Raw genomic sequence first — 12,202 nt, 5'->3', positions numbered from 1 at the left:
CAGAAACTCAACTCCAGGAGCTGGATTTGAACCGCTGTCTTCAACGTGAGAAGGCGATATGGATTAGCCCACTGCACCACCAGCTCCCACAGAAAAGCTGTGTTTCATGCTGACTATAAGGTCAATTAACAAATTCTTTGAAAATAGAGGAAGGAATCAGGTGGATTTGAACCCAATACCACAAGGAGAACAACACAACATACTCATGAATGAGTATGTGCCATCTCACTTCAATGGAAGGGCTTGCTTTTTCATTGATTATGAGGTAAATTAACCAAGTCTTTAAACAAGGGAACTCATTTGGACCCAGTACTCCAAAGAGAACAGCACAGCATACGAGTGAATTATCACACTAGACCACCTGGCTCCATGCGTGAGACTAACATTGCATATAAGATCTTATATCAACCTCTTTATATTATTATTTTTATGCTTAAGACCACTGACACCTTGTCAGATTTTCTAAAACCGAGTCCTATCAAAAAGGGCAGAGTCTTTGAAAATGGAAGGAAAAACACATACACCTAATATGGGGGGTTGAACCCACTAACCTGGTAATCAGAGTCCTTCTACGAACAGAGCTAGCCAGTCAGCAGCATGAAACACATTATTACATTTTGTGATATGGACCTGGGGATAACTTCCAACTCTCAACTCGGGTTCTTGTGTGACGTAAACTGCATTCTAAGCCAAACCTTATAGGTCTATAAGGTAAATTAAACAACATTTTTGAGCACAAGGGATTAACTCTTGTGCTTCATGTGGGACTTGAATCAATTACCCTGGGAATCAGAGTATAGTGCTCTACCAACTGAGCTACCCATATAGCTACTTAATACCCTTTAAAATGCCAACTAATACTAAATTAATCATTTGTACAACATGTAGGTGCCGATTCAGACAAAATGTTTTTAACACACAAGATAAGCCTAAACCCAGCTCTGGTGTTTGTTTATCAATTTCTTTCTTTTTTTAATCTCTTAAGAAGAGAAAAACAGTTGTGCTGTGCCTTTGTGGTGTTCTGGGTGTCATGGGAACCACAGTTGGGCAGGGTCCTGTGTGAAGGGGAAACTTTTTTGGACAAGAATTGTTTTCCTCCACCAAAAAACTCTGTCCTTGGTTTTTAGAAGGAAGCCCCTAACAGTGAGCGACACCCTTATAGAGAGGTGGGTAATGAATACAGTGGAAGATACAAATCATAAGAATGCATCAAGAAAAATAATTACAAGTTAGAAAAAAATCAAGACAACAATGTTAGACAGAAAGAAAGACATTAAGACATTAAATTAGTGAGACACATTAAGACAGTAACACAATGGGGGGTTCAACATATATTTTGGTATACGACCTGTCAGAATAATTTAATAAAATACTTCTCCAAGCAATGTGTATATTGTATTTTATTATTCAGTATGTGTTGCTTTAAAAATGGCTACACTTTTTTTTTTTCTTTTTAGGGTTTCAAATGGGGTGCTTACTGTAGCTTTACTGAGAACATTTTTGTTTTACACCACTGAACTTGCAATATATAAAGTAGTTTTTCAGTTACGGTACCTGTCGGAATCATTTTTTGGGGCTACTGAAAAATCTTACACTAGTGTAACAGTACTATTCTGTATTAGGGATAATGCTGCCCTCTGCAGAAAAAGCAAGGTACAGTAAGTAGCTTCAAATGTAGTTTTAATTGTCTGTCTACATTCCCCTTGTTGTTGTATGGTGTTTGGAATCATTCTGAGCTATTATACAGTAGTACTGTTGCTCCGATATTGAATTATTACCATCTTCCTATAAACTGCATTTACCTGGATTTGAAATTGCTTTCAGCTTTTCTGGAGAATACAAAGTGCTGAAAAAGCTTTCCTCATGCCGTAAAAAATCATGTGACAAAGTTACTTTTGAACTTTCCCAGCCCCACCTACACTACACATTTATAGACAGAGAGAGTCACATTATCACACATTTTGAATGGAATGAGGAAGGCTGTTCAATTTCAGCACTTAGACTAAGTTCAAAGGCAGGTAAAAAGCAGTTGTAAATAATTAAATATTGAAGCTGCGTACCCTTAAGTATCCATGCTTCTATACAGTGGTCAATAATCTGGTCAGTTACACTTTCTATGTTCTTTCCTTGTCTTTCTCAGATCTATAGTCGCACTATTTGTACGTCCCATTCTAAAGAAAGTGCCTAACAAGCGTTACATGAGAACAGCAATATTGTTAAGTACATGTTGGATGTTGGTAGCTCTAATTGTTTGGCTGCATTCATTTGCACATTGAGGCGAGATGGAGTGTTACGCAACAGGATTAGAGCCATTCACAGAGACTGCAGTGAATGCGATCAAAGCGATCATTCAGCTTTCCTGTAAATGTGTTCTAATTTAAAAGGATCCCCACTGTTTGTTTGTTTCGTCCTTTGATGGCTCTTCAGCTGCTCAGTCTAGTGCAGGGGGTTGGTTTAATTATTATTATTATTTATTTCTTAGCAGACACCCTTATCCAGGGTGACTTACAATTGTTACAAGATATCACATTATTTTTACATACAAGTACATTATTTTTTTACACATTATTTTTACATACAATTACCCATTTATACAGTTGGGTTTTTACTGGAGCAATCTAGGTGTAGTACCTTGCTCAAGGGTACAGCAGCAGTGTCCCCCATCTGGGATTGAACCCACGACCCTCCGGTCAAGAGTCCAGAGCCCTAACCACTACTCCACACTGGCGCCTCCTGGGAGGCTCATGTGGCTGGTGAACCAAACTGGGAGGCCATGAGCATGAGCCTGTTTAAAACTGTAAATATGTAGGGCTGGCCACAGCGCATTTTCTTAACTTGAGCAGTCATCTTAAAGAGCAGATTGAGACAGGACTGAAATATCTTTGAGGTCCTTGGAGTCAATTCAAATTATTATTATTATTTATTCATTTGACAGACGCCTTCATCCAAGGAGACTTACAGGTGTTACAGGGTTACAAAGTAAGATTAATAATTAAATACAGTATGGTTTACCATAAGCACAGTAATACTACTAGAACACAATATGAACTGGGATTCAACAGGTTAGGATTACAACAGTTCTATCTATTGTAGTGCAATAGTCCATTAGCTGAAGATCCAGTAAAGTGGTGCTGAGGTCAGGCAAGTCCAGTGCATAGTAGGAGGGGTAGATCAAGAGATCTACAAGTGCAGTCTAAACAGGAGGAGGCGGCAGAAGGCAGTGAGAGACGGAGAAGTTCTCTGGTAGCTGGTTTCACCACAGAGGGGCTAGGAAAGAGAAGGATCGGGCATGGGAGAGCGGAGGGAAAGCATGACCAGTCAGCCAGCAGAGGAGGAGCGGAGAGAATGACACAAATGATCTAGCCCCCTGCCTTTGTTGGTAGAAAATGATATTCCTTCAGAAAAAATATTTTCTTCACTTTCTCCAGTGGGGAATTCTTGTTAAATCCCATTCTTGTTAATACACCGCTGTCTACAGTGTGTTCAGACATTCTAAGAACTGCTCAATTCCAATAACACTCACAATTCCAATCAAGTGGGAATCACACTGCATGCGATATCAATCTGTGTTAGTGTTCTTTTTGTAACTGCTGGGTAAATAAGGGTTTATTTAGTGTTTTGTTTTGGGGTATTTTATCCATTAAAACATAAAAAAACTAGATATACCCATCAATAGCAGAACCAATGAGCAGTCACCATGACAGTACTTATAGTCTGGAACAAATATCATTAGAAAGCTTTATCAAATCTGAGAGCTGTTCTGAATACAGGGGTACATTGATCTTAGCCGTGGTGGATCTAAACAACACCACCGTTTAGGTTGTTTAAATAGGTGTGTACAAGGTTATGAATCAAACTTATAACAGTGCATTCATGTATTTGTATCAATAATCCCCTTTAAAAATTGACCACAATATTTTTACAATGCTTTTCACATTGGTAGACTTTAATATGCTTTACCACACCTTTTTTGGCTTTGCAATGCTTACATATCCGTTACCATGCTTTCAGTATGCTTTAATACACTTTGCTTTGCTTTTACTATTGTAAACTTTTATAAGGTAAAGAACAAAAAGGAAAAGATTTTATGATCTGATTGACAGCTATATTGACATCCGCTGCCATTTAGATCAATGGAATAGACCCCATCATTTCATTTAAGTCGTGCATCAGCAGAACAGGGACGATTTCTGACACCATAAAAAAGTGCCAAGTAATGTTCATACCAAGTTACATTTGCATAAACAATTCTTAAGATATATGCTAAATATAGCTGATGAACAGGTCCCCTTATGTCTCCAGAGTCTTATTATTTAATGAGGAATGTCCTTACCAAGTTACATTACAATAGGATACCAAGAAGTATCCTCCATTGGGGATAGTAAGGATATGTTTCGGATTATAGTATGATAATAATAATAATAATAATAATAATAATAATAATAATAATAATAATAATAATAATTATTATTATTATTATTATTATTATTATTATTATTATTATTATTATTATTATTATTATTATTATTATGCTTTGTTATTCATTGTTACATTTTGGGGGTTGAAATGATCTATTCTGTGCTGTCTTTTAGCAAGTCATCCACAGAAAAAAAAGAGCACATCGCTAAAAAATCTGGATAGTTTTATTACAAAAGCCCAACAGCAGTATTCCAGTAGGATACTTGGCGACTCAGGACATGGTTTACAGGATAAAAAGCATTTGTACAGGACTGCTTCCCTTAAGCAAAGGTGATCCCTTGTTGTTATTATTGCATCAAAGTTTCGAACCAAAGTTTATACATTTAAAGTGATTACAGGACAGCAGGGTAGCTCAGCAGTCAATTAACTTGTGCACCATCAGGAGGGAAAAAAACAGGACATTAATTATCATTGATGCTTTAGTGCCAAAATGTTAGTCTGGCCACTGACCAGGAGTGGTTCAACAATCCGTGGGTTCATGAAAGATCAGCTGCAGCGACTCAATAAACCAGCAGGGGTAGCCATAGAGCCAAGAAAGATAGTATTATTTGCAGTTTAATGGACGGCATATTGCATGATTGCATCAATTGTGAGAAATAGAAAAATTCAACTTGGCTGATGCACTGCTACTGGTGATTAAAGATCAAGTAAACTAAAATGTCATCATATTCCGGTTTACATTTCCCTCAGTACTGTATGGTGTTTGCCAGACTTCAGAATGGTTGTGGGTTCTAGGTGAAGAGTAGAATCACATTGTCACATGCTTCTAATGGAATGAGGAAGCCTGTTCAGTCCTAGCACAAACTAAAGCAGATCAAAGCCAGGTAAAGGCAGGTTTTAATGAAAGGTTGGAATAAATAAACATTGCAGCATAAGAATAACAAGTTGAAATGTTAAGGGAATCAATGTATCTATTTTGAAGCAACTAGAGTGACTTGAGAGCTATGCTGTATAGGAAGGAAACATCCACCTTACAAATACCTTAAAAGTAAATACACCACCTCAACCAGTTAAAGCAGTGCTGCTGCTGGGAGCGCAGGATGAGTCATACAGTTTGGACGGCACCTGTTCGCATCCAGGCTGTGCAAAGAGGCCGAACTTTGCTGGAGACTCCGGGTGGGGGATGGGAAACTGGCAGGGATTGCTTCTCCTCATCGTGCAACAGCAAACCCTACTGTCCAGACACCAAGCACATTCAGAGTGGATAAAAGGAGGGCTGATCTCTGTTCCCTGGATCGGTAGCCCACCCACCTCTGCTTTGGATTGCGTGCCATAAAAGCGATTCTGGCTTTAGGCTTGTGAGATCAGCGGATGCTCACAGCTGCGGTGAGGAGAAAAAACATAATTGGACATTCCAAATTGGGGGGAAAATAAATAAATAAATCCAAAACTGGATGTTTTTTGAGTATTTGCCTCTGGTCAAAGCAACAACGTGTATTCCCTCACACCTTAACAATCTACAGTATACTGAGTATACACAGACCCCACACTAACACTTTAAACACACTGTAAACAAAGTCAAATATGACACCACTGGGGAAGAGGAGGTGCAGCAGACTAATTCAATAGCGTACCATGCCTTTCAACTGGGTTCCAATCTGGCACCATCAAATTAGCTTTTCAAACTCAATTTTCTTACCTTCTATTAGGACTAGCAAAATTAGAACCACCTCCTTATCTTGTGTTGAAGATCTTTCTACATTAATCCAGATAGTTAGATTGTTTTAAACACCATATGACTAAACTGTTTCTTTTTGGTACAGTATCACATCCTGTACTGTAAGGCAATCTTACTCAAGATCATGTAACCTGCAGCACAGGTAGTGACAAGGTACCAGGAAGAATCTTAAACTGAATGGTATTTTATCAGTATCTATAGGGATAATAATAATAATAAACAAACAAAACTATATCAGTACAATGATAAGGTGACCAGCAATACAATTCCCGATGCTAACACAAGGAAGAAAATGCGTTGCAGATGAGCATGAGACCCCCCAGGTATGAAAATGCCAGAAAGACCCCCCCCCCCCCCACCACCACCACCACAGAAAACTGAGCAAAAAGCTACATCTCTCTTGTCCCTCTCTTTGTGTCAAGCCATTAAACTGGGTCAGGTGTGAACGGTTAAACCTTCAATTGTAAATTCTCAATGTTGTCTAAGAAAGGAACATGCTAACAAAAGAATAATCTACTATAATATAAGCCCTGTGCTTATTTGCATTGGTTTTCTGTTTTTCTCACCACATAGCGATTGCTTATTTATTCTCCCTCATGATAAGAGGCTTGTCTTGGAGTGTTACTTGTTAAGTTGCCCTGTATAGTTCTACTCACATAATACCATGGCAACTGCACCTTTAAATTCTCACTGGGCTGTTTTTAAATCTGTTGCAAGTTTCATGTGGCTTGAGTGTTGTTAAGGGGCAAAATGATATCAATTTTTCTTGTTGGATTTAGAGCATACATATATTTGTCACCTGTCACAGCCAACACAAATGCATCTCAACAGGACTAATAGAAATATTTTCCACTGTAATATTACACTTCATAGGTCTCAACCTTATTTGGTTATTATATTTTTGTCTAGTGATTGTAGCTAACAAATTAATTACATAAATCTGTAAAACTGTTTTACATGTCTGTTTGTTACATAGGTCTCACATGTGCAGTTTTGAAAGAAACACATGTTACTGCAAACATGCATTTCATTTTAAAACATGATATGTGGGACTTCTTTAGGTTAAAGAATGTTCTCAGTTTCCATACCTTAATCTCAGGAAATCTGTTACATATGCAATTCCTTGGTCATTTTACCTTATAAACAGACAGAGGAACCTGGTGTAGTAACTAGAGTTCACTCTAATGAACCAAACAGTTTAACACAAAAAAAAACCCAAAAAACATAAGACAGTCCACACTGCGTAACAATAAAATATTTGCAACACCAATTGCAATGCGTCAAACCTGTGTCAGACACAAAAAACACACACACACACACAAAAATGCAAATCAGACTGCAGTCAGAGAACTACTGTGCTTCTATATTCAGGGTAAGCTTTGTGGGAGATCAAGAGCATTGCCATGACAATTGCAATTTGTAAATATGTTTCTGTAGAGGCCTAACCATTCCATTGCAAAGAACCATTTTCATATGTGCACTCAAATGTCTTCTTTTAAAAGCAAAATATACAGTAAATGATTTGAATTATTGAATTGTAATGCATTTATAATCTTGTTATTTTATATAATCCAATTACCAGTAATCCAGCAAGTAATCAATTGATTCATTGATTAAATATCTATCTAAATCCCAATTGTAGCAATAGCCTTGCTCCAAAACATTCCGTAAAAATACATTGACATTCTGCTTTTAAATAGCAGGAAAAATACAGACAGTTGTATTCAATAATCATGTTCAGCTTTTTTTTATTATTCTTTAAAAAATAAATACTAATATATTTAAATTTACCTAGGGCAGACTTGATTAAATCGATCAATAAAAACTGTATTCGATTAAAGCTATTTTGTTTGATTAAATAAATGAAAAAAAAATCTTCCCTCTGGTGGGAATTCCTATGACTTGAAACAAAAGCATTATAAATCATGACATCATTGGGAGCCAATCAAAGCGCTGTTTTTTTCATTTGTGCGTGGAGAGTTTATAGGTGCACTGTCAAAGCTGAAAACAATTTATTTTTAGCTGTGACAGCAGAGTGGTGTGAATTATTGAAGCTGCTGCAATAAACAAGTATGTAAATAATCACTTTTGGAAGTAATTCAGCTTCTTAAAACAAGTTATACCAGTGCAACTAATTTTAGGAAAATTACTACTTAGGGCAGATGTTTTGGAGTAGAAGGTATCATTATCTCTAAGCTAACAGAGAACAAAATGTTCAGAACATTTTGTTTTGTCAAATTAAACCCATTAAAAAGTTATGAAAAAAAAAACCTTATCTCTGTTTGCAGAGTGCACCCTTCAGTTCAAACGTGTCAAGCACACAGTTTGGGATCTGAAGATTCAACTGCACTTGCAAAAAAGGCTATGAATACCATAGGAATGTTGTAATACCAATATATTACCAGCAATGTCCTGAGTAGAATCATTATTAGACCAGAAACATGTCATGGTAACACAATTGATTTTGAACAAATATTGCCTTGTTGCCTAATATTGGTACACTCTAGTTCTAAAATGACACTGCAATGGATTACCATTAAACTGACTGGTTCAAAACCCAGTTGTCTTCTTTTGATTGCAGTAATGTTCCTTCATAACCCATTGCCTCCACCATGCAGCTCTTTTTTACAGAACAAAGAGTTAAATTGCCTTGTCCAATGGCCTGGCAATTTCCCCATTATCTTGTGTGAGCGCATTTCAGGAAACGTTTAAAGCATTTATAATCAACCCATACAGCCATTCTCATTGTGGATAAAAAACAGAGAGAAAAGGGAGACCATTTTGTTAATTATAATGACAGCTGACTTGTCAATGGCTTGCCGGGCCCTAATATAACCTTGGCATTCATGTGTCTTGTAAAACACACTAGAGTTTTTGGAAATTGTCAAAATGCCATGATAATGTTACTCCCTAGTAGTACTTCATTGCTTCAGTGGTTTGCCAACAAGAACCACAGCATATCAGCCAGACTCCCTTGTTGCATTACCTAATCGTAACTGTAGGTGTCACTATACACTGTTACCTTCTTACCTCCACCCCATCAAAAAGATATTAGGGCCCACCCTGTTTGTTTTCTACATTTGTTTGATAATCCACAGCAGAGCCCTCACTGGCACAGATTAACAGTGATAAATATTTACAATTATCTATTTTCTCAAGAGAAAATAAAGATTTGCCATTCAACATGGTTTCTATTTAAAACCTGCATATTATTATTGTTATTATTATTATTATTATTTAGAAGTTCTTGTTCCACAAGCTAATAAGCACCTCCTTTAACAAATATGGATAATGCCGTCTGAAATATTGAAATAAAAAAACAGCTCATGAACTTCACTTGCTTATATTTTTAAGATGCAGACATCTGCTTTCCAAAGCATGATCTGTTACATATGGTTACCACGTTACTATCACTTATGTTGATTTAAATAAATAACCAAGAAAGGACCATGTTACCTGCAGCTGTTTTCAGTTTTTAATTTGCAATGCACTTGTGCTCTGTCAATGCAGCACCATCTAGCTTTGGAGTAGAATGACATGCAACTCGTTTCAGTTTAGGAATCCCTTCTGTACAGCTGAGGGGTTTAGCATTGTCATTTTATTTTCCCAGTCTGTACACAAATAACAGAGGGAATTTGGAGGCAAAGATCATTCTGCTGCTGCCACTGATTCCCTGCCAAAAAATGTGTTCAGAGCCCTTTGCTTTAGATGAAAGTTAGATAAGGACATTCTGAACTGCTGGTTAAGCATGGAAATAATAATATTAATATATATAATCGGGATGTGTTCTACAGATCTCTGGCAAGAGAACAGGACAAACATAAGAGTTCTAGAATTTAAAATGACGTGTGTATGTGTGCGAGCACCATATACAATGTAGTTAAACAAACTACACATGTCCCTCACATATGAAATAATTCTGCAGATTTTGAATATATCTTACTGTATATATTTAATTTGAACTCCCTTTTAAATTACCTTTTTTTCTGCATGTGTGGCGTTCTTGTTCAGTAAAACTCACGAGCATGGATACTACATAGGCTTCTAAGACAACCACACACACAAGCAGTGAAATGCGCAGGGTTCAATTATATGTTACTGAATGGAACATGAGGGATTCAAAAAAACAAAAAAACAAAGATAACTCACTTAACTGTCCCTCTCTTTAGAAACCTCTGATTAGCAGGGCCCCATCTTGCACAACACCTTACATAGGGCAGCAGTGTGGAGTAGTGGTTAGGGCACTGGACTCTTGACCGGAGGGTTGTGGGTTCAATCCCCAGTGGGGGACACTGCTGTTGTACCCTTGAGCAAGGTACTTTACCTAGATTGCTCCAGCAAAAACCCAACTGTATAAATGGGTAATTGCATGTAAAAATAATGTGATATCTTGTAACAATTGTAAGTCGCCCTGGATAAGGGCGTCTGCTAAGAAATAAATAATAATAATAATAACATAACGACACAGAACAGAATGAAGACATTGCATATCCGTGTTTACACTGCCCCTTTATATTCAAGTTTTGCAGAGAAAAAGACCACACTGCGGGGCAATAATGATAAGGAAGCGAATGAAGAATTAGGTTTTGTATTAAGAATATATTGAATCACTTCAGATCCCCATGCTCTACCATGCGCTGTGCTAGACTAATTATCAAACATACGTAAACATATGTAGGAGTGAGATACCAGTCGCTGCCAAGTCTTCATTACATTACAAACAGGACTCTAAGGATTGTTGAAATGATAAAGAATAACAACCCCCTCTACAGGTCTTACACCATGTGGTAACTCTACCTACTTCACTTTCATCATGCTTCTGCTTACAAAAACCTTAACCTACCAATTATTCTATGATGTGGGTACATTTTTTCCTTCCACAAGTTCAGATTTACCTTCTATAGCTAACAACGAGCACAGTGCCTTCCTTACAGACAACTTGCAACAAAGCAATAAAATCCAACACATTTTTCTTTGCATTTGTATAAATGATTAACACTTGCATTTAGAATCAGGATATTTTTTATCTGCTGGTGATCACTCTGAACACAGATCACATAGTTGTTGGCTCCAATACAGATGATCCAGCTCAATAACAATAATATCTACAGCTGTTAGCTGTTTCACACATTTTGGCCACAGTGCATTTATTTCTGCAATACAGTACATACAGTCCTATCCAAGAGTTGCACATTTAAAGTTATGCCAAACCATGAAAACACACATTTGCATTATATAATGGTTTCAATCAATGTCTGGTACAGAAGTGCTGCAGATTGCCAAAATAGGTCTGCAGAGAAGAAACTGATTAGATTACAAAATGTGTTGTGATGGACTTTTAACTGTGTGGGCGCAAAAATGTTATAAGTACACTGTGATAAGATAACAGTTTTGCTCTATTGTGCTATAAATTATTCTCATGCAGTAAATAACTATACAAAATAGTATAAAAATGTGATTAAAACTGTTTTGCTATTTGATTATCCTGTGCAAATATCACTTTCAAACAAAAGTGTTAGAAAAACATTACACCAGGGTGAAGTAGGCAGGTGCTGTCAGTTGTGTTTAGTTAAAAAGGTGCCTTTCAGCAAAGAAAACTGCCAAGTGATTTGCGTAGCCTACAGATTGCAGAAAACATGGCGTAAGCCTTCTGTTTGCCTAAGAGTTCCACTGTCGACCAATTGGAAGAGAGCAAAAAAAAGGCTCGATTCAGCATTCTGGGAGGGGTTTCCTCTCAATATCAGCTACATTACAGTGGTTAGAAAATAGACAATCTGGATAGGAAGCCCTAGCAAAACAACAAACAGCCTTGGACATACTCTTGGAACCTGAAGTGGTTTACTCAGTCCTGATCCTGAGGGGTTGCAGTGTATTTTATAAAGGGGAATTTCTCAGATGTTCTGCAAAGGCAAGTAAGCTGCTTTCTTTCTTTGAATGCTGATGGTAGAAGCAGCAGCAGTGACCGCTTCACCAGCTCTTGTGGCTGCATGCTTTTTTTTAAAGAAAAAGAAAAAGAGGGCCGGCTCTGTGAACTGGGCTGTGCCT

This window comes from Acipenser ruthenus, chromosome 16, assembly GCF_902713425.1.
Source record: "Acipenser ruthenus chromosome 16, fAciRut3.2 maternal haplotype, whole genome shotgun sequence".
Classification (NCBI taxonomy): Eukaryota; Metazoa; Chordata; class Actinopteri; order Acipenseriformes; family Acipenseridae; genus Acipenser; species Acipenser ruthenus.
Note: the sequence above shows the minus strand (reverse complement) of the source record.